Source organism: Siphateles boraxobius, unplaced genomic scaffold (genome assembly GCF_051911475.1).
Source record: "Siphateles boraxobius isolate OS27281-9 unplaced genomic scaffold, OSU_SipBor_1 25, whole genome shotgun sequence".
Classification (NCBI taxonomy): Eukaryota; Metazoa; Chordata; class Actinopteri; order Cypriniformes; family Leuciscidae; genus Siphateles; species Siphateles boraxobius.
In genome coordinates this window covers 17,237,028-17,259,829 of record NW_027508866.1, presented here as the reverse complement: position 1 = coordinate 17,259,829, position 22,802 = coordinate 17,237,028, and the positions used below count along the sequence as shown (strand labels likewise).

Here is a 22,802-nt window from a genome sequence, read left to right as displayed (position 1 = left end):
TCATAGCATCTGTCTCGAGTTATACAGAGTTAAATGCTAGCTACCAGCCAATCAGAAATTATAATTAGTTGTTTCCGGGTAAATTATGTGTTCCCGCTGCAAGCACGTTCGTTACTAGACAACACGCGCACACACGGAGTGGAAGTTGAAAGAGCACGATCTGATGAATGCGGTTTGCGGACATCTTCATTTATAATTTTTTTTTAGCATTTTGATTTTACGATTCCTGGACGATATCTCTTGCCTGTGATCAAAGACAGTGAGAGCTGATGTTGAGGAGTATAGCCAAATTCGTGCTAAATTATTTTTGATGCATTCAAAAACTCTCCAACTGCTTTTAAAGGGGTCATCGGATGCAAAATACACTTTTATATGGTATTTGCAAGTAAATGTGTCTTTGCAGTGTGTGGACACAATCACCATGAAATGAAAAAAATCCATTCACTATTTTTTAATCCTCAAAAAGCCAAAAAGTTGTTGCTCATTATCATTTAAAGAGACATGCACCGAAACGGGTCACTGTGAACAGAGCTGTTTTTGAAGAGGTAAAAATGGTGTTGTTTTACGCAACCATTGAGAAATTTTAACCAAAGTATGTTACAAACTTTACATGAAGACCCAAAAGAATCATACCAACTTGTGGAAAATGGGCATCCGATGACCCATGTAAAGGTGACCGGTTTTGGTCTTGACATACATGCTCAGGGCAAGTTGTTATGACACAATGTTATGTACATTGAGCACTGATGTTCAGTTGGCTTGTTCGGGGTCAAATTTATTTTTATTTTTCAATACATTTTTATTTTTTAAATATAACTATTTATTTTATTTGGATGAATTAGTCTTTTTATCAGATTTAACAATTGTTATAATTTCCATTTGTGCTGGTCAATTATGAAGAATAGGCAAAATTGAACTGCTAGCAAAAATTGAAGCGGATTTGGTCGGGTCGAGGGACCGCTGCTGCAAATATATGGGTGGCTCCTCCCCTAAATCTCACTCTAAACTTTTGATAAAACTTGAGAGCCCTGTAAATATAATTGTGACAATTTATTTGTTTCTGCTTATAGATTATTTATTTTTATTTACCTTTGTTTTGCATCAATTCCCAAAGGTGTAAATTAAGTTCTGGCATACATTTTTTCGCACTGAAATACATTACATTACAAAAATAAACAGGCTTGCAAACATTTCATGTAGACTTAAATAATCTTTTTTATATTCTAAACAGGATTTTAATTTAAAGTCTAGTCACATTTACTAAGTATATCCTCTCTACAAAGTGCTAACATCATTTTCAAAACATTCACTGGTCAATTTCAGTGTCTCTTTTGATCTGCATTGCATTCCTATACCCAACGCTTTCATGTGAGTCTCCCTTGTGTCAAAGCAGACACAAAGTGAGCAATTGATGAGTAATGTTGTATTGAGAGTGTTTGGCTCTGCGATATCCTGGCCTCTGTTCCATTACCTGTTACGTTTCTTTTTGACCTCGTTTTCTCTTCCTCTGATACTTCACATCCATCTGTCTGTTTCTGTCAGAATCTTGTCAACACGAAACAAGCGGAGCTGGCACAAAAATGCAGCGCTGCTGAGAATCTCCCTCCATTCTATCTCTTAGCCTCCCTCTTTTCCTGGCCTCTCAACGACTATCAGTCTGCATTGTTTGATGTGTGAGAAAATTAGTTGAAGTGGCATTTTCGGTGTAAATAGCGGTTTAATTTGGTCATTCTTCTGAAAGCACATTGATTGATTAAAACTGTCACTCTAATTATGCAGGAAAAGTAGAAAATGACACCAAAGTGTGGTCTTTTGAAGTGGTTTCCCAAGGCACCGCTTGAATAGAGTCAAAATCTCTGTTCCAAAACCTAGTGAGCTGCCAGCAGCATTTAAGTCATGTTCCCTGAATCCCAGCACAAAACCTTTTCAGTAAGGTTGGCAGCATCATTATGTTGCCTTTTAAGATACCATGTTGTGGTTGGACTCAAACACATACATTTTGTTTATTGCTGGAGACTGTATTGTTAATCAAAGTACTGCTGAATGCCATAATGTTATTGGTAGGCTGCGTAACTAATTTGCAAAACACACAAAAATCACAAATAGAGATAAAACAATAAGATGTCCCTGCTGAAAATTATCATATTAAAGGGGTCATATAATGGTACGCTTTGATTATACTGAAATGTGTGTTGGCAGTGCCTGTACACAACCATCATATAATGATAAAAATCCATCCAGTGTTTTTGTTTTAATCTCCTTATATGTTTTCCCCTGCCTCAAATTGAGCCGTTCGATCTTGTGACGTCACTAGATCGGACGCCCCTCCCACGATTGTTGATTGACAGCAGCGTTTCAACACAGACCCGCCCTGAGCGAGCTGTCATCGTAGTCCGCCATTGTTGATACACTGCAGCAGAATGGCGTCTAAGCGATTGTGGTGTTCGGTTCTTGGGTGTAATAAGGAACACAGCAGTCATTTTAATGTTCCTAAATCCGAACTGCTGAAGAATTGGAAGCAAACTATTTGTGTTCCTGCTGCACCTCCAAAAGAAGTGAGTGTAACGTTTTATTAACTTTAAATATTAATCTTTGCAAATCGCTTGCACGCTTCATGATGAATGTGGCTAATGTTTACACTCAGGGTATATTACGGCATGTTTTCTATGTAACGTTACGACGTTCTCAATATAATTCATAATCCCACGTTTATAATGAACAACGCGTTATGGTTAATGTGTTATTAAAAACTGTGTACGCAGGTGTAAAAGTTAACGTGGTAACACTAAGTTACATCTGCTTTACTAGTCTGTTACTGTTTAAGAAGTAATGTAAAAAAAATAGAAATAACTGCATGAAGATGAATGGTAACACAATACCGGCAAAATACTGTTTACATTCTGCAAATGCATATGACTCAAGACTATTAATACTCTAATTGATGTTTTTCAATATTACTCAAAGAACAGAGCAGCAGAGTGAGCAAAGCTCATTATCATTTAAAGGCATATGCACTGAAACGGCGTGCTGAAAACAGAGCTGTTTTGACCAGATAAAATTAGTGTTTTCTTACAACAATTATACTAATGAGAATTTTTAATAAAAGTATATTACAAAGTATTCATTTAGACCCTAAAGATTCATATTAACTTGTACAAAAATGGCATTATATGACCCCTTTAAACCAGCCCAGTATTATTTTAGTATCATTAATATGCTATTGTAATTTTTATTTGAATATTTTCTGTTATATTTTTACAGTAACAAGGATACTGTAAAATAAAGTGGTATAGTTTTTTTTTAATATGTCAGTTCCACTTCATTTTGATGCTCCCTTTAAAGGTGCTGTGTGAGATGTTTTAGCGACATCTAGTGGTGAGGTTGCGAATTGCAACCAACTAAAGTTACGGTGGCCGACAGGAAAAGATGTCGTCGTCTAAGACAGCATGTAGCCAGTTAAGCAATGAGGTTTCTTTACAAAAATAAATTAAGAAATTATGTTTACGTAATTATTCAGTAAAATGATATGTTAATGCGGATATTATTGTTACCTTTGTTCATCATTGTGTCAGTGTTTTATTTGCTGACTTTAGCTAGCATCTTTGCACGAAGAACAACAATAGTGAAGAAACACCTTTTTCCGTTTGGGGATCCTTTAGATACATGTCGGTGCAAAATGGCTATTTCAATGTAAGGGGACCCACGGTGTATGTAGATAGAAATGGCTCATTCTAAGGTAATAAAAACATAACGGTTCATTATGTAAGGTCTTTTATACAACACTGAAAACATAGTTATGTACATTATATTGCTTTTCTGTCTACAGATCCTCCTAAATTACACATTTTGTACCGTGCCCTGGCACGGTTGTTTGAAAACCATGAAAACATGGTTGTTTTGTACCGTGCCCTGGCATGCTCATTACTCGCAAACTACAATTCCGAGTCCAACTGAACTGTGATCTGGTCCAACTCTCCCAAGCGATCCAGGGACGGTTAAACAAACCATGCCCAGGCGCGGTACGGAGCGATCACACTGTTTGCTGGTTTTACAGAGTTTTTTAGACACTTTTTTAGCTGCTAGACCAGCTAGACTGTCCTAAACCAGCAAGTCAGATTAGGCATATTCATGCATTCATTATTCATTGATGCTGGGTTCATACATTCACACATTTGTGCGTGCACATGCAGGGTTAATTCATTTTTATTCATTCATTCAGGGTTCACACATTCATGCATTGCATGCAGGGCTCATTCAGTATCCATTCATAAATTCATGCATCCAGGGTTCATTTATTCATTCATTCATTAATGCCTGCAGGGTTTATTTATTCATTCATACATTTATTCATAAAGTACATGCAGGTTTCATTCATACATTCATGTATCCAGGGTTCATTCATACATACACACATTCATTCAGGCATGCTTGCAGGGTTCATTCTTTCATTATTTCATGCCTGCTGGGTTCTTTATCATTCCTTCATACATTCATGCATCGAGAGTTTATTCATTCATTCATGCAGGGTTCATTTATTCATTCACGCCAATAAAACATCTGGAAACAAAAAAAAAAAGATATCCAAGCTACATGTGACGAACAGTGTGTTCACGTTAAGTGGAAAATCAACCAGTCGATGACTGGGAATCCTGCTCGTCTTTTCTTGGGTAGTTGCTTATAGGGTTCATTCATTCATACATGTATTCCTGCATGCAGAGTTGGTTCATTCATTCATACATTTATGCATGCATGCAGGCTTCATTCATTTATTCATTCATTTAAACAGGGTTCATTCATTCATTCATATATGGTTCATTCATTAATTCATTGATGCATTCATTCATACGTGCAGGGTTCATTCATTCATTTTATTCATTCATTCGTGTATTGCTCATTTATTCATTCATTGATGCATTCATTCATACATGCAGGGTTTATTATAATTTGTCAAGGAACTTTTGCCACTAGAAATAATGTTTCTATGCTTATTAGTTTCATGCTGTTTGTGTAGCAACATCAACCTATGTTGGAATCAAAGTCTCTCATACAAGTGTGCTCTGTGTGAGGAGCTCTATTTGTGTGGCTCACTGACTTGCTCCATGTGTAGACAGTTCCAAATCAGTCACTTATGAGGTTCCTTGACACATAAAGCTCTCTCAGAAGGCTGAATACAGCAAGGCTTCTGACTGGGTTTTGAATCAGTACTACTGCCTCTAGCTGTCAGACATAAAACATGACAAAAGAACACAGGCAACCACTTGTTTTTAATTATCACTTACCTTTCTTATTGTTGATACATTGTTGATAGGATCAAAATAAAAGTAATGAAAACATGTGTTTATTAAAAGTGACAAGAGATGTCTGCACATGATACTGTACATGTTTTCGATTGAATTTGGCAAGTTTTGCCAAACACCTTGTAAACATACCTACAATCTGTCACCCAATGCTTCTGATGTGAAGTGGTGTGTTACATTATTTAATAGCTACCGTACATCGCACGCATTAAAAAAACTCCTGCTAGGGAAATCAGTCAGAGCATTTTGAAATAACATGAAAAGCTTCAACCTGGCTAAAAAGTATAATTTCAAACATTAATATTAAACAGTTTTGTCACATGACCGCATCATGTTTCAGTTTAAGTTATCCAGTTGTCATATAAAGCTATTTAGAATTTTCAATCAAATTTTGTGTAAAAGGTTTTGGCAGTTTTATCAAATTATGACATCACACTGTCAATGGAAGGTGAAACTGAGCGCATTGAATTGTGAGATATGATATTCCACCTAGTATGCTCTTGTATACTGCACACACTTAATCAATTACTTTAAAAATCACCTTTTCTAAATGTGATAGCTTACATTTCCCAAAACAAAAGTCCTTTAACTCTTTAACATTCTTGTACTCAGAAAAATAAATTCATGCTAATTCCCAGATAAATAACTGAACTTCATTAAAAATTCCTGTTACATATGACCAGGAGGATACCTAATTAAACCAGGGACATTTCAGTGTTATCCAGATGTTTCAATGTGGCGGACCAAATCCTTGCACATGGCCCAGAGGGAATGAAAAAGACATCAAACACCGCATATCCGTTCTGTCTCAGTTCTTCTAATGCAGTGATGTCCTAATACACCACTATGACCACCTCCGTCAGAAAATACTACGAGTTCACCTGCAGAAAGCAAATAAAGAGAAACAGTCCACTTGTGACATCAGAAAAAAAGTCACACCATTAGCCCTGAAAATTCAAACCAATTTTTCTGGGAACTTTGATCTGGGATTAAACCCACATACAAAAAATATAAAAAAACACTTTTGGAGGAGATGAAGGTGGAGTGGATCCATCAAGAGCTCCACAATCAGCCAGAGCAAGAGTTAGAGGGCTTGGAGAGTCCATTAGTTTTTCTTATAAACCGTGAAGCAGCCTAAGATACCGGCTGATTTAAAATCGTAATACATAATGTAATAAGGACATTTCAGTGGTTTGTTATGAGGGGCAGAAATCTTGTGGCGGGAGGATTCCAGCAATATTCTAGCTCTCTATAAAGTCTTCAAGTCTCCATCTCTGGGGTGCCACTTGTAATGTTTGATGAATCGCTCTCTTCACAAGGGTAAAATTCCGTTTGCTGCCTGAAATGCTTTTCTCCCACTTTTCGTCAAAACCCCTGAGTGGAGTTCACATGATGGATGCCTTTGTCTTGTCAATGGTCATTTGCAAAAGAACTGTGCTCAAAGTCTGCTGTGCCAAAGCATCTTTCTGTCAGCGATGCCTCACACACTGCAGTATAGAAAGTGAATATGCTGTAAAGAAACTTTTTCTGCCTCGAAACATTTTTAGAATTTAATCAGTCCCTCCAGAGAAACGCGATTATGCGATCGCATAATTCACTGCATAATCAGCCAAGGTTCGCATATTTATGTGTGGGCCGTATATTTTCAAATACGCTGCAAAAATCGCCGCATAAATTGCTGATTTCCTCTCAAAATATGCGGGGCTTGCATGATTTCATAATCCCCGCATTTTCGTTGCAAAAAAGTCACATTTATCTTAGCAGAAAGTTGAAAATTCTTGCGTTTACTTCACACAAGAGCAGCCATTTTCCCCTGTTGCCATGGGAACGATATGAAGTGACAATTACGCGAACATCATCGAAAAGCTGTAAAACAGGAAGCACACATTTTATTTTTTTTATATTTTATTCATTCATTTTTACAGAAGTTTACTTTTGTTAAGCTACAGAACTTGTTTGACTCAACGTTTTGTAAGTTTGAGCCATGTGTTTATTAAGGTCTGAAATAAAACAAGATGAAAACTTAAATATTCCCAGCACTTTCTGTGATGTAGTATGCTTGCTTATCATAGGAAGTAATAAGAAAGGACTATTTACATTAAGGTAGTAGCCTAGTGAGAACAGGGTGTTGGAGGAATCTTTTTTTTTTTTTTTTTTTTTCATCAATCACGCAGTTTTTGCAAGTTCTCGCAATTTTTGCAAGTTCCCGCAACTTCATAGCACAAAATTGCATAAATATCCCGCATATTCCATTGCATTTTTTAAGAAAACGTGCCGCATAATCAAGGATTTTTGCCCGCAACAATGACAAAAAAACTAATTTTTCTGGAAGGACTGTTTAATGTAGCATATATATATTACCGGTCAAAAGTTTGGTGCACTGAAATCATTGCACATTTTTTGTGTTAGATAAGGACTTTAAATCTTGTAACTCTCAACACATTCATAATGGTTCTCAAAATTGTTAATCTTGACTGGCATGGGCCCTTTTTCAGGTGCCATCAACATTTTCGTGTTTCATAGACATTTAATGATTTCAATTCCATCCGAATGGATCACATCTGTTTTTTTCTAGTAAAAGTTAGAGAGCATATTCAACCCAATATTAACTACTGTTTTTTGGTTAACTCTGAGAAATTTAATCTCGTCCAAATACTTTTTCTTAAAAAAAAATCACATTGTGCTGCCTGGCACACATTTGTTATCGATTCAGGCTTCTTTTTTGCCAACTTTCTGTGTAAAATAAAAGCTGGTGCTATAAGTTGTGCCAACATCCCTGATATAAAAAGAAAATTAAATCAATAAAGAGAATCTGATCCCGGAAACTGCGCCGAATGGCTATTGTTAATTATATTCATTCCTTATATGCAATGCTATAATTACATAATTAATCACATATATGCAGCACGACCTTCTATAAAACCCACATTCTGAAAATAACACTCCCACCTTAATAATTAAAGATTCCAACCCATTCCATTTAGTTCAGGAAATGTCAGACATTTTTGTAACTCAAACGCCATTCATAAAACCAATCCCGCCTACTAAACATGCTGAACTTCTACTCGTCGCACAGGTGCGAAACAGGTTCGGCAGTGCGAAACAAAACCTACAGCTCTTTTTATCCTGATGAATCCACTTGAAATTGCTCTGAAAACTGACATAATGAGTTTCTGTCAACGGAATTCTGTCAGCGGCTCCCTCTCGCTGTCTTATTACCTTGTGTGAACCCTTAGTTCTCCTTTGGTTTTATTTAATGTGTTTTCTTCCCTTTTAACTCGATTAAAAGCCTTGGCTTTCATTTCACGCCATACAAACACTGTTTACCCTCATAGGAGTGGAACATCTGCTCGACTCTCCACATATAGCTTGTGGTGAAACCATCAAAATCCTCCTTGGGATAATATAGACTTTCTGAGCTTGCTCTTCACAAACCAATTGAGAGTCTTTATACATATGGGCTCAGTGACAAAAATTGCACACTGGTGGGATGGTGTAGACTGAGATGAGGAATTTTGGATGGGGGAAGTTCAATTGAAAGGTTTGTGGCATGAGAAGAATAATTATTTTCTTTGAAAAAGACCATTGATTATCACCAGAAGACCCGTTGAAGCATTCTGAGAGAGTTCGATAAGCTGTCATGGAATATTTGAGTCAAATTAGCCTTGAATCACCGACTGTGTCCGATGAGGACTTTAATTTGAGGGGATTTCACGCTCTAAACTCATAAACTGCAAATACAAAACCAGAAACATATTTAGGTTATTAATATACATTCAGCAGCAGGGTGCTTTAGTAAAAAACTTTTTACAGCCTCATTAAGCACATTACTGCAATACCATACCTCAAGTGAGAAACGTTTCTGTGCATTTACTAAATGGCCCTCGGTGACAGGAGAAAATGAGGTATGTGAACAGTGGCGTGGAAAGATCACTCTATTAAGGAGCTTTTGGAGGGCATCTTTACGGCCTCTTACAGTCAATACAGATCCCAAGAAACCTATTCCGGGTACATGCAAACACTGTGCATCAACAAGAACGTTGTTCAAATGATGTTGTCACAGTTACAGACTGTCACAGAAGACACATATTTCCCCGCCGTTATTTATAATTCAGAGATTTTCGGTTGGGCAAAGCATCTCTTTACACAAGTCAGAATAACAAACAGTCAATTTTTTGGATTCTGTTTTTATGAAGACAGAAGCTGGTGAGTAAAACACATACAACATCTGTAATAAACCAGTGTTTTGGGGCCCTATTAAAAAAAGAGTTGCAATAAAGATGGAAGTAAGAAAAGTTGCCAGAAAAAAAGGACAAAAATTGCTATTTGGGAGTTTGTGTACGAAAACTTATTTGCATACTGTTACGTATTGTCTACGCAAATAATAAACGAAAACATCTGTAAATCAAGTACTATTAAATAAGATTTTTATTTCAAAATTGTATATACATTTTACATGATTTTGTTTTATTAAAACTTACTTTTTACTGTGCCTCAGTAATTTTGCTTATTTTCAAATACCTTTTATTTTAATATTTTATTATAACTAAAGAAAGACTAAAATCATGACAAACAAGTTCAACATTTATTGTACATTTCTATACTTAGTGTATAAAGTTTTAGTCCTACCAGAGGAAAATCAAGGTAAACACTGTAACCAAATATTTTTCTGCCATTTCCAGTCAAACTAATTTTGTAAAATTATGCCAAAAAAGAAAAGAAAATCTTATTTAATCTTATAATAATTTGTGTAAAATTATAAACTGTACATGCATAAAATGCTAACTGTGAAATGAGCCTGAGCAAGACATATAGCAAAGTTATTCCAAAAATGTTTACAACACAATTTCCATAATACATGCTTTGGCTTTTGTTGATTCAGAAAAAAAATATTGTTCAAGATAGATTCAGGAATGATTTCATTTATTCCAAATCTTATTTTTACTGTATACAGACATACATTTGTGAAATTTTATACGGCTGTGTTCTTCACTCATTTCTCATATTTGGCAGTAATAAAACCTCTCATTAAGAAACCGCAATTAGACCCAAATAACTTAGCAAATTACAGACCCATTTCAAATCTTCCATTTATGTCTAAAATACTAGAAAAAATTGTGTCCGCTCAATTGTGCTCTTTCTTGCAAGAAAATGAGATATATGAAAAATTCCAGTCAGGATTCAGACCGCATCATAGCACAGAAACTGCGCTAGTTAAAATTACAAATGATTTACTTTTAGCTTCTGACCAAGGCTGTATCTCAATACTAGTTCTACTCGATCTAAGCGCTGCGTTCGACACTATCGATCATAAAATACTCCTGGATCGACTACAAAACTACACTGGTGTTCAGGGACAGGCATTAAGCTGGTTTAGATCGTACTTATCAGACCGTTATCATTTTGTCTGTTTAAATGGGGAAAAATCAAAGATAACGTCAGTAGACTATGGAGTGCCGCAAGGATCGGTGTTAGGCCCTCTGCTATTCTCAATATATATGCTCCCACTTGGTAATATTATAAGAAAACATGCAATTAATTTCCACTGTTATGCTGATGACACTCAATTATATATTTCATCACGGCCAGATGAAAACACTAACTTATCAAATTTGACAGAGTGTCTCAAAGATATAAAATGCTGGATGACGCGTAATTTCCTGCTACTAAATTCAGATAAAACGGAGGTATTACTTATTGGTCCAAAAAACTACCCACAAACTCACTTACAATACAACTTTAATATAGAAGGATGTCCAGTTACTTTATCCACTACAGTAAAAGACCTGGGTGTTATACTAGACCGCAACTTGTCTTTCGAAAATCATATTTCATATGTTACAAGAACAGCCTTTTTCCACCTTAGAAACATTACAAAGCTACGTAACATGCTATCTGTTTCTGATGCAGAAAAGTTAGTTCATGCATTCATGACCTCGAGACTAGATTATTGTAATGCTATATTAGCTGGCTGTCCTGCATCCTCAATAAACAAGCTACAGTTAGTGCAAAATGCAGCTGCTAGAGTTCTTACTAGGTCAAGAAACACCAATTTTATCATCTCTACACTGGTTACCTATCAAGTTCCGTATCAATTACAAAGTACTATTACTGACCTATAAAGCCCTAAATGGTTTAGCTCCTGTGTATTTAATGGACCTTCTATCGCCCTACAATCCATCACGTTCTTTAAGATCACTAAATTCGAGGCTTCTGGTCATTCCTAGGATATCTAAGTCCACTAAAGGAGGAAGGGCGTTCTCACATTTAGCTCCAAAACTCTGGAATAGCCTTCCTGATATTGTTCGAAGCTCTGACTCGCTGTCCCAGTTTAAAACTAGATTAAAGACGCATCTCTTTAGCCAAGCATTTACATAATGCTTACCTTTTATACCACTGCTGAATCAGATCAAATGCATTTAATATTATAAAACTTGAAGAGTCTGTAGGTTATTTGTATAAGTTGCATAGTATTTACAGTCATTACGTTCCTGTGTATATTGCGTGAATGACGGGTGGTTGGGTAGATATTGTGTTTTGCGGTAGTTGGTATGCCATACGGAACCGTTGCCACTGAACCTGCATTAACGACGACAGTGGGGCTCGACAGCCTTAGTCAAACGGGTCGGAGCGTATGGTTGGGTTGCGGAGAGATTGTGAGATTGTGGTTGGGTCTCAGCAGCAGGAGGGATGTAGAGGTCAGTAAGCAGGGCTGAGTTGAGTGGGGGACGGAGGGGGGTGACTCTGGGACGCAAGAATCACTGTCTTCATGTTTTTTATCATTTACGCCCGTGTTATGGAAATCATTATGAACAGCAGCTACGCTAATTATTTTCCCTTTTTGGTTTTCTGCTGTTATCTCGGGACGCGAGTCCCGAGAAAAACGGCGTTCGTCAGCTCCAGTTTGTATCCAGCCTTTCACAGAGACTTCAGATACGCCAATCACAAAGCCTGTGAAGAGACGACTCAACACCGGCGATATGGACCCTCTATGGTGGACGGCACTGATCCTCAACAACTCGTCTCAACACCGGCGTGATTACTTGGACTTCCAAAAGATGGAAATGGATAAATATTCTAAATGTTCCGATCCAATCTGACTTGTAATGCTGCCCGAATCATAAATCATGCACTGTTCCTTCGTTGGCCAGAGGAGAACTGGCCCTCCGACTGAGTCTGGTTTCTCCCAAGGTTTTTTTCTCCATTCTGTCACCTGATGGAGTTTTGGTTCCTTGCCACTGTTGCCTTGGCTTTTGGCTTGCTTAGTTGGGGACATTTAATATTCAATAATATTATTGATCTGCCTTGCTTAAGGTGGACGTTGACTCAATTTTCTTTTAGAAACAAACTCTGTTATATTATTTTCATGCTATCACTGTGAAGCTGCTTTGATACAATCTGTATTGTAAAAAGCGCTATATAAATAAAGGTGACTTGACTTGACTTGATTTGTAAGACAGCCAGCCATGTGAAACATAAGTGTGTGTTTCTCCTCTAACTGTGCCTATACATGCACTATTGACAAAAACGGTTTACGGCAGTCTGGATCATAGTAAAAAGATTCCACTATGCCCTGCCAGAGTTATTTGTGGTCTGGACAGCGAGTGATGTCCCTGATGCTTCTGTTGATTTTAATGAGATGATGAATCACTGCCTGCCAAGTCACTGCTTCACTGGATCTGTGATCAAACAACACTAAGGGTATGAGGTTTTTTATGGACACTTATTCCCATTCTCAAATGAATATGTACATTTCAAAAGAGAATTGTTAAAATGTTCTTGTTTTGGATGATTCATGCAACATTTTGTTGTTTTTCAGGATACTCAATTTTAAATATAATATTGTAAATTCCAAATAAGTTTTACAGATCTTTATTGGATAGGGTTTAAATAATGGTTTTCATGCTTTTTCAATGAACCAGAACAATTATTGCTTGTGGAAAACCTGTCCTTAAAGGGATAGTTCACCCAAAAATGTAAATTCTGGCCTCCTTTACTCACCCTCAAGTTGTTCCAAACCTTTTTGAGTTTCTTTCTTCTGTTGAAAACAAAAGAAGATATTTTAAAGAATGTTGGTAGCCAAACAGTTGACAGAGCTATGGTGTTGAGGTGATAAGGCGAGGACTCAAACACACAAGAATAAGGCTTTTATTAATCAAAAATAAAACAAAAACAAACAAAACCTACCCCTAGGGGGTTGACTTTGACTTGACCTGATCACAGGAACAACACACAAGGATAACATACCATGTACAAAACACAAGGATAACATACCATGTACAAATGTCAATGAACCAGCACAGGACTGCAAACACAAGGATAATAAATATGGAGCAAACAAAGCAGGTAACGAGGGAGGACAGGTGGGGCAAATGAACCAATAATCAGGTAACAAGATGGCCTGGTTAAGCCTGGTTCACACGGGACGATTTTAAAATTGTCGGCCGATTTTCCAAACCTGAGAGACCAGTTTTGGTCGTACAGTGTGTGGTGCGCAGTAGGGATGGGACGATTACCGGTTTCACTATAAACCACGATAAAATGTACTGACGGTGAGTAATATCATTTAAAATTCAATTATCATTAAAACCGTGTTTGATTATCGCGATTTTAATAACTCACTATAAATCCTGTCCAGCCAGCAACAGTCTGACGCAGTCGCGCAATGTTGGGGTTTTTCTTTTTATTCGAGAAGGAATGGCGAAAGGCGGTGAGCGTGTTCGGGAGATTTTTCAGCCTTTTAAGAGGAAAAAAATCTGAGGTGTGGTCATATTTTGGCATTTACAAAAATCCTGAGGGAAACTTATTCGAGGAAGGTCACTCTGTCTGCAGAACATGCACAAAAAAAGTCGCTGTGATAACACTTCAAATCTGCCGAGTCGTCCTGTGACCATCATCCACTGTTGTAGCGAACGCAAGGCAAATTAACTTTGATCTCAATACTAAAACTACGTCTGGGAAATAATTGTGCACAAAATGTTCTTTTGAGTTGAAATATTTTATCTCACTCACTTGAAATAAACTTGAAGCTTCCGAAAAGAAAAGTTCGCAGCAATAAGTGGCTTTGAGCCAAAGACGAACGAACAAGTTCAAACAAGACTATTAAGAGTGATATTTAAGAGATAATAATGTATATTCATTGTACACTTATTACACCGATTTTTTTTTTACCACATAATTACAGGGACATATTGAATAGAGATTAATGTCTCTATTATTACCCGTTAAATCCATTTTGTACAGCGTACAAAACTCGTCCAGACAAGATGATCACAACAATATTATCAAATTCTGTAAACAATAAATCAACTCGGATTTCATTTTCAATACAATCAAAAACGGAGACGCAAGATGACAAGTTGTATTTCAATGAATGGGAGCGCGCGTCCATTTTGATATACATGTATGTGCGCTGAGTTATAATGCGTTGCTATCGAAACCGGTCATTATAAGGAAATGCCACATAATAGAATCTTGCTTTAAAAAGTGCATAGACCTGCTCGTTTTATTTGTTGTTTGTTGATTCTCAAATATAAAACTTGTTGAAATGTTTTCAGTGTGAGCAACAGTTCTTTTTTAACACTTTCATCTTGTTTTAACAAAACCGTGATAATATTGATAATCACGATAATTTCGGTCACTATAAACGTGATATGAAATTTTCATATCGTCCCATCACTAGTGCGCAGCCACACGACAAAATCAACACATCACACACGAACCGATTTGACTCCCGACCATTCCCAGGTCAGACGGAATATCTCGCAAAATCCCTCAAGATCAAACGTGACTTCAGAGTAAACAATCATGGCGGACGAAAGAGGATGCAGTGGCGATAGTTTGTAGTTTGTTTTTAACCGGAAAAAAACGTTATCAAAAGAAAAGGCGATGGTCAAAGAAGTGGAGACAACGCAAGCATGGACGGCTGTTTTGATTTTGTTACACGCCACAGTCCACAGGCTGCGTGCTCGTTTGTCCCCGGGGGGCACCACACACGAGGAGAAATCGGGCCAAAAAATTCCAACATGTTGGATATCCCCGATTTGAGATCGGAGCGGTCCCGATGTCCTTCCGAGCAGACGAGAGCACTCTTAACACACCACACACGGCAGGAATATCTGATCAGATTATTTTACCATAATCGGAGCATACTTTAAGTAAGTAAGTAAGTAATTTTAATTTATAAAGCACATTTACACACAGCGCAAAACTGACCAAAATGCTGTACAATGAATAACTAAAAAGAAAAAGAACAAAAACACATGGAATCAATAGTCATAAGCATATAAAACATGAATAAAAAGAAAACCTTCAATATGAGGGCACACAACACAGAAATACAAAGAACAAACAGGAGTGCCAGGTTAGGGAACAAGGAAGGCCATGAAAATAAAATGAGTTTTTAGCCTGGATTTGAATACAGCAATGGAGGGGGCAGATCTAATATCCTGAGGGAGCTGGTTCCACAACCGTGGAGCAGCAACTGCAAAAGCTCTGTCACCCCTTTGTTTAAGCCGTGAGCGCGGCACAAGCAGGAGCCCTTTTGTTTGAGGATCTCAGTGACCTTTGAACTGAATATGGCTGTACAAGGTTGGTGATATAGGTTGGGGCGAGCCCATTAAGTGCCTTAAAAACAGACAGTAAAACTTTAAACTGAATCCTAAAAAGAACTGGGAGCCAATGCAAGGAGGCCAGAATGGGGGTGATGTGCTCATGCCTCCTGGTGCCAGTTAAAAGACACGCTGCTGCGTTTTGTACCAACTGCAAACGTCTAAGTGATGATTGTGGGAGGCCAAAGTAGAGGGAATTACAATAATCCAGCCGTGATGTAATAAAGGCATGGATAACTTTCTCAAGATCATCATGAGATAGGAATGACTTCAGGCGGGAAATCATTCTGAGCTGGTAAAAACTATTCTTAACAACAGAACTGATCTGTTTGTCAAGGCAGAGTTCTGAGTCAAGAATGACACCCAAGTTTCTGACATAAGGTTTGATAAATGGGGTGAAGTGACCTAAATTTTGTACCACAGTGCATCTTGCCATGGGAGAACCAAAAATAATGACTTCTGTCTTTTCACTATTTAACTGGAGAAAGTTGTTAGCCATCCAAGTTTTGATGTCTTCGAGACAGACCAAAAGAGATTGTATGGAGTCCCTAGATTTTAGAGGCAAGTAGAGCTGTGAGTCATCCGCATAGAGGTGAAAAGAGATGTTATGCTTCCTTATGATGTTACCCAGTGGGAGCATATACAGACTAAAAAGCATAGGACCCAAGATGGACCCCTGAGGGACCCCATATGAAACGGAAGCCGAAGATGAGGAGAACTTGCCAATAGATACTGAGAAAGTCCTATCATTGAGATAGGAACGGAACCAAAGTAATGCGGTCTCCCTAATGCCCACCTGCTGATCAAGACGAGTAAAGAGGATGTTGTGATCAACGGTGTCAAAGGCGGCACTAAGATCCAATAATATCAGGATGGCATTATCACCTGAATCTAGTGTAAGAAGAATATCATTGGTTACTTTGAGCAGAGCTGTTTCAGTACTATGAAGTGATCTAAAACCTGATTGAAAAGGTTCTAGTATATTGTGGGTGGTTAAGAAGGGGAGCAGCTGTGACAGAACAGCTTTTTCCAGAACTTTAGAAATAAAAGGAAGCTTAGCGATGGGACGGTAATTATTTAGGCATTTAACATCAAGATCATGTTTTTTGAGCAGGGGTTGGACAACCGCATGCTTAAAACACATATGGACAGTACCGGAAGCAAGATATGAATTTAAGGTGACCTGAATGGAGGGGCCAACTACATCAAAGACGTCCTTTAAAATAGAAGCGGGGATAGAATCATAAGATGAAGTAGTAAGTTTCATACGTGATACTAAATTCCTCAATTCAGTGAGAGAGATGGGCTGAAATTGGTTAAAAATAGCTGTACACCTGAGCAACCAGGCGGAGTAACAGGTGAGGTGGGGGTAAACACTGATCTAAAGTTCTCAATTTTATTAGTAAAAAACTTAAGAAATTTCTCGCAGGTATCAGTGGATACATCAACAACTGGGGAATTTGAGGGATTGATAACAGAGTTTATAGTTCTAAATAAAAGTTTTGGTCTGTTTGAGTGTTTACTGATCAAATCAGAGAGGTGCTTTGCTTTGGCTATTTTTGCATGCCTGAAAAGAAGCTAATGCAGATTTAAAAATTTGAAAGGAAACATTGAGATGATCCTTTTTCCATTTCCTTTCAGATTTTCGACAGGCCTGCCTAAGAGAGCGTGTATCCTCGTCTAACCAGTAATGGGATTTTAATTTGGGGCGGGTGTATGTGAAAGGTGCTACAGAGTCAAGTCTGGAAGAACAAGATGAGTGAAAAAGGGTAACTAATTCATCCGGACTAGAGGAGAACGATGCCGCTGTTGCAATAGTAGATGCAACATTTTCACTCAAAAAACTATCAGAAAACTGAGCTGCAGTACGAGAATCTATCTGGCGAGAGTAATGATCCTGAACTCTGACAGTTTGCAGGCGACTGAAAAGGGTGACGTCAAATATAATGGGCTTATGATCAGAGAAAGTGGCCTCCTCAATCACAATATTATCAACAATAAAACCACAAGATAAAATTAGATCAAGTGTATGTCCCAGTTTATGAGTAGCTTTATCTACATGTTGCGTAAGGCCAAAGGCATCTATTACACCACAGAATTCGCAAAACCATAGGTCTATCCGGACAACAAACATGAATATTGAAGTCACCAAGTATAAGGAGACGATCATACAGTGACACAAAATGGGATAGTAAGTCAGAGAATTCAGTCATAAAGTCTTTGTCTGGCTTAGGGGGCCTATAGATCAGTACACAAACCAATGGTGACATAACAGATTCTATAATTACACATTGCAGTTCGAAAGTGGAAAAACTCCCTGCAGACAGTGACCGTAATTTAAAATTGTGCCTAAAAACAAGAGCCACACCACCACCTCTTCCAACGCACCTCGGCGTACTAATAAATGAACAATAAGTTGGGCAAAGTTCACTAAAAACAGAAGACTGGCCAACTCCAGCGCTAATCCATGTCTCGGTTAAAAACAGGAAATCCAGATTATGATGAGAAAAAAAGTCATTCAGAATGAAAGTCTTGTTAGACGCTGACCTGCTATTGACCAGGGCCACTTGTGCATTTGAGTAAACCGCTGCCTGGGGGCAACGAGAGTATTCCAAAGGGCGGATGTTCCGCGAGTTTACCCCGCCGCTACGGATACGCAATCTCGGTTGAGCAGGGCTAACGGGCATTTGGGGTCGATGCAGGGTGATGTATACATGAGAAGAGTACCTCAGATCCCACGAACGTCGAACCAGGTAGAGATTTTTCCGACCTAGGATGTCTGCAGAGAGCTGGCAGGGACCTAATTGTGCGGGAGAAGCACTCGCTCCTCTCCTGATCTTCACCCGGACGCCTCCACGTTTGCCTCGACGCCTCTGACGCTTCCTCCGGTTAGATATACAGCAAGGTAGCCGAATGACGCACTCAGCGATGGGGTAAATGAACGGAGGGTGACATCCGTCGTAAGGAACAGGGGTCACCTGTGCGTTTCTGAGATCCAACAAAGTTTTCTGATCGTAGGACCTTGGAGCAGCAACAGTAGCAGCAACAAAACAGTACCGACATAGCGTAAGTGACAACACAAACAAACATAGTAGAAGTTGACGGAGCTGACGGCAAGCCGACAAACACACTGGCGCCATCATCGCACACGTCACTTAAGATTGTCGGAAGGGGTAAATAGGGGCTAAAATCGGCCTAATTATCCTGCCGTGTGAACCAGGCTTTAGAGAATCGACGGGAGTACACATGGCAGAAGGAAACACATGACAAGCCATGTGCTCAAACCAAACATGACAAAAACACAAGCACGACAAAAACACAAGCACACGGCCAGTAAAACAAATCACAGGCCATGTGCTCACACAAAACGAGACATGAACACACAGCTAATGAGAACATTCATAAGCCACATGTTCACACAAAACATGACAACATGAAAGCACACAGCTAGTGTAAAACATAAGCTGTGTGCTACACAACACAAGACAAAACATGACATGAAAGCAAGCAGCCGATGTACAAACGTGGACAGAAGAGCATACAGCCCGAGCGAACTCAAAACCGCACGCTCACACGACAAGACAGAGCGCACGAGAACGAGCGTAAGCTCATCCTGTGCGCTCACAACAGAAATCGAACACGCGGAGCATGGATGTCTGAATCCCGACCCACAACCGAAATATGCACATGTAACAAGGCACGTAGACAAGTGAGCGCACGGCTCAAGAACGCTCTAATCCGCCCACTCAGACAAAGACGAGACAAAACCAGGAGTGTCAGAGCTCTGTCACAAAACCAAGAATTGAACTACACAGAAGTGACAGAACCCTGACATATGGAAGTCAATGGCTACCGTCAACTGTTTGTTTACCAGCATTCTTTAAAATATCTTCTTATGTGTTCAACAGAAGAAAGAAGCCCATACAGGTTTGGAACAACTTGAGGGTGAGTGAATGATGACAGAATTTTCAGTTTTTGGGTGAACTATCCCTTTAAGACACTAACAATTTACAGGCGGAAGATAATTAAAGTCACAGTTACAATAACTTTGTTGATGCTAAAGAGAGCTTTCTACTGTCTCAGAAAAACACCAGAAGAAAGATGGCCAGGGTCCCTGATCACCTGCATGAACATGCCATAGTTCTGTTGCAGGAGGCATGAGGACTGCAGATGTGGACAAAGCAATAAACTGTAATGACCTTAATGAAAGGTGCCTATAAGACAGTGGCTGCGTCCCAATTCGCCTACTTATACTACGCCCTAAAAGTATGTACTCTTTTTGTGAAGAAAAAATACATACTTTTGAGTGTGTAGCAAAAGAGTAGGCAAGCTTTGGGTCATATTACTTCGTCATCTTTAACGGACAGATCTGTCGCTTGCATCCTGTCACTGTAAACTGCCCTGTCAATCCTCTTATCACAGTTAATGTCAGCCATTCAATCTAATTTAATTTCTTACCGTTTCGGAGAGAAAGTAGTAGTAGTAGTAGTAGCACGTTCATCTGCCAGTCATGGGTCTTTCATGCGGAGACTCTTTAAAGCATTCTTTAATGACTCTCCTAATGTGTTTTCAGTTTGAATATAATGATGCATTTAAAAGTTAATGGCTAAACATATCTTTACAAAAGTTCACAATGCTGCTGCAGATGCAATATAATGTAGAAAACATTGAATAAATAAATTTTCGTCAGGTTAGATACTGATAATAATCACTCAAACCCCTTTATCGTAACCTCTCTACATACCCGCTGGACTCGCGCTTCCTAAAATAGTTCACCCAAAAATGAAAATTCTGTCATTAATTACTCACCCTCATGTTGTTTCAAACCAGTAAGACTTTCATTCATCTTCTGAACACAAATGAAGATATTTCTAAAGAAAACTGAGCTATTTCGGTTCCTCCATTGACAGCTACGCAACTATGCTACCACTTTGATGCTTCAAAAAGTCAATAAAGTATTTGTATCTGAATCTGGAATCATACGGAGTACATTTATTCTATTTTCATGGCGTTTTGTCCTTTTTGGTGCATGACAGGTCTATGGAAAAGAGCAGCATGAACATAATGAAGACAAAATTGTTTGGGTGAAAAATCCCTTTAAATCAACTAAAGACATATGATTGATGATAATTATCCTTGATACTGATAATTAAAAAAACAAAACAGAAACAACAGATGCACCTGCAATGACACCACATAAACGTGTTGTCAGCGAAGCACAGGTTCAAATGTGTGTGAACGTCGCCTCTCCTCTGATGATATTCATGATTTCCAGAGCCAGTGATCAGGCCTGTGCTACACATGACCCTCAGAAACAAAGGCCATCCAAGCCCTCACTGTGATAAGTCTGCTATCACTCTCCACACTTCAATGGGCTCTGGAAATACATTCTCTCTGTCCCACAGGACCTGACCTTTTCATATCTGAGCCTTTGAGTTTTTCTATTAGCTCTGAGGAGATTACAACAGACTCGGGTCTTTCACTTCGGACTGCCATTCATAACAATTTCTTTGGATGTGACCGGATCTGATCGCTGGATCTGTATACATATTAAACAGGATCAGAAGTATTCGTATGTATTTGTGAAACCAATTTCTGGGTGATCTATGCAAAGCCGTTCACCTTCTTCTGGCTTTTTCATAGAAGTTGACGAAACTCTGGAATAGGTACATTTCTGCACACCCACTGGGCTGGAGTGTGAAGTGCAGGAATGCGCACAGGAGAGCAATGGAAGAGAGCAAAACTTCATAAATATTGAGACGTTTTTCACCCAAAACTGAACAGATGATTATTTTCTTTGTCCCTCAGAACAGGGAGTTTGGAATGACACAAGGGTGAGTAAATGATGACATAATTCACATTTTAGGGTGAACTATAGCTTTAAATTCAAAATGTCAGGAACACAGCAGCTCAAATTCCTCTGACTGGCAAAACAATAGCATGCAGCAGTCAGAATCTTTTTTTTTTTTACAACAAAAAGCCTATGGCTTCATGTCAGAGAGACAGGTGTGATATGTATCAGGTAGTAGGGACATTTTCTGCATGCTGTTCCATAAAAAAGAAAGAAAAAAAAACACTTATTGATCTTTAAAGGCTTTCTGTGCCTCCAAATTCTGTGTGAAGTTGCAATGTCGCATAAAAGCCATACTGAAATATGCTGACTACATGACCTTCTTTTGCTCTTTTATGGCTTTGGTTCTGTTCAGAAATGCAGAATCAGATGCTAGCATTCCTGTAGCTCAAACAGCCTGCGGCTAACAGCTCCAAAAACATGGGTTTGAAGGCCATGATGGAATGTATTAAATCAAGGAATGTATTAAATCTATACCTTTATCGTTTGGATAAAAATGTCTGCCAAAGGCTTTAAAGTAAGTGCATCCAAGTTGACTTTGTCAGTTAGTGTGTGCAAGAGAATCATCAGTCAACTTTCAGGCAATGTGATACAATGTTTCTCACAATCCCTTTATTCCATCTGTCTGTCTGTCTCTGTCTGTCTGTCTGACTGTCTATCTATATATATATATATATATATATATATATATATATATATATCTGTCTGTCTGTCTATCTATCTATATATCTGTCTGTCTGTCTGTCTGTCTGTCTGTCTGTCTATCTGTCTGTCTGTATGTCAGTTTGTCTATCTGACTGTCTATTTATGTCTCCATCCATCTATCTAACTGTCATTTATCTATCTAGATATCTATATATCTGTCTATCTATGTGTTTGTTTGTCTATCTATCTGTCTGTCTATCTATCTATTTATCTAATGTCTGTCTGTCTATCTATCTGAATATGTCTATCTATCTAACTATCTATCTATCCATCCATGTATCTATCTCTCTGTCTGTCTGTCTGTCTGTCTGTCTATCTTTTTTCCTATATTTGCACATT

At 38.4% G+C, this 22,802-nt stretch overlaps 1 long non-coding RNA gene across 1 annotated transcript; it reads right to left on the bottom strand.

The window, feature by feature from the left end:
* Window positions 1-10,154: 10,154 nt before the first annotated feature.
* LOC143750109 (uncharacterized) lies at window positions 10,155-13,554 on the bottom strand. Its single transcript, XR_013207115.1, has 3 exons — window positions 13,485-13,554; window positions 13,299-13,335; window positions 10,155-12,976 (listed from the first exon to the last, which is right to left on the bottom strand). It is a non-coding gene; the product is annotated as an uncharacterized LOC143750109 (long non-coding RNA).
* Between the last annotated feature and the right edge of the window lie 9,248 nt (window positions 13,555-22,802).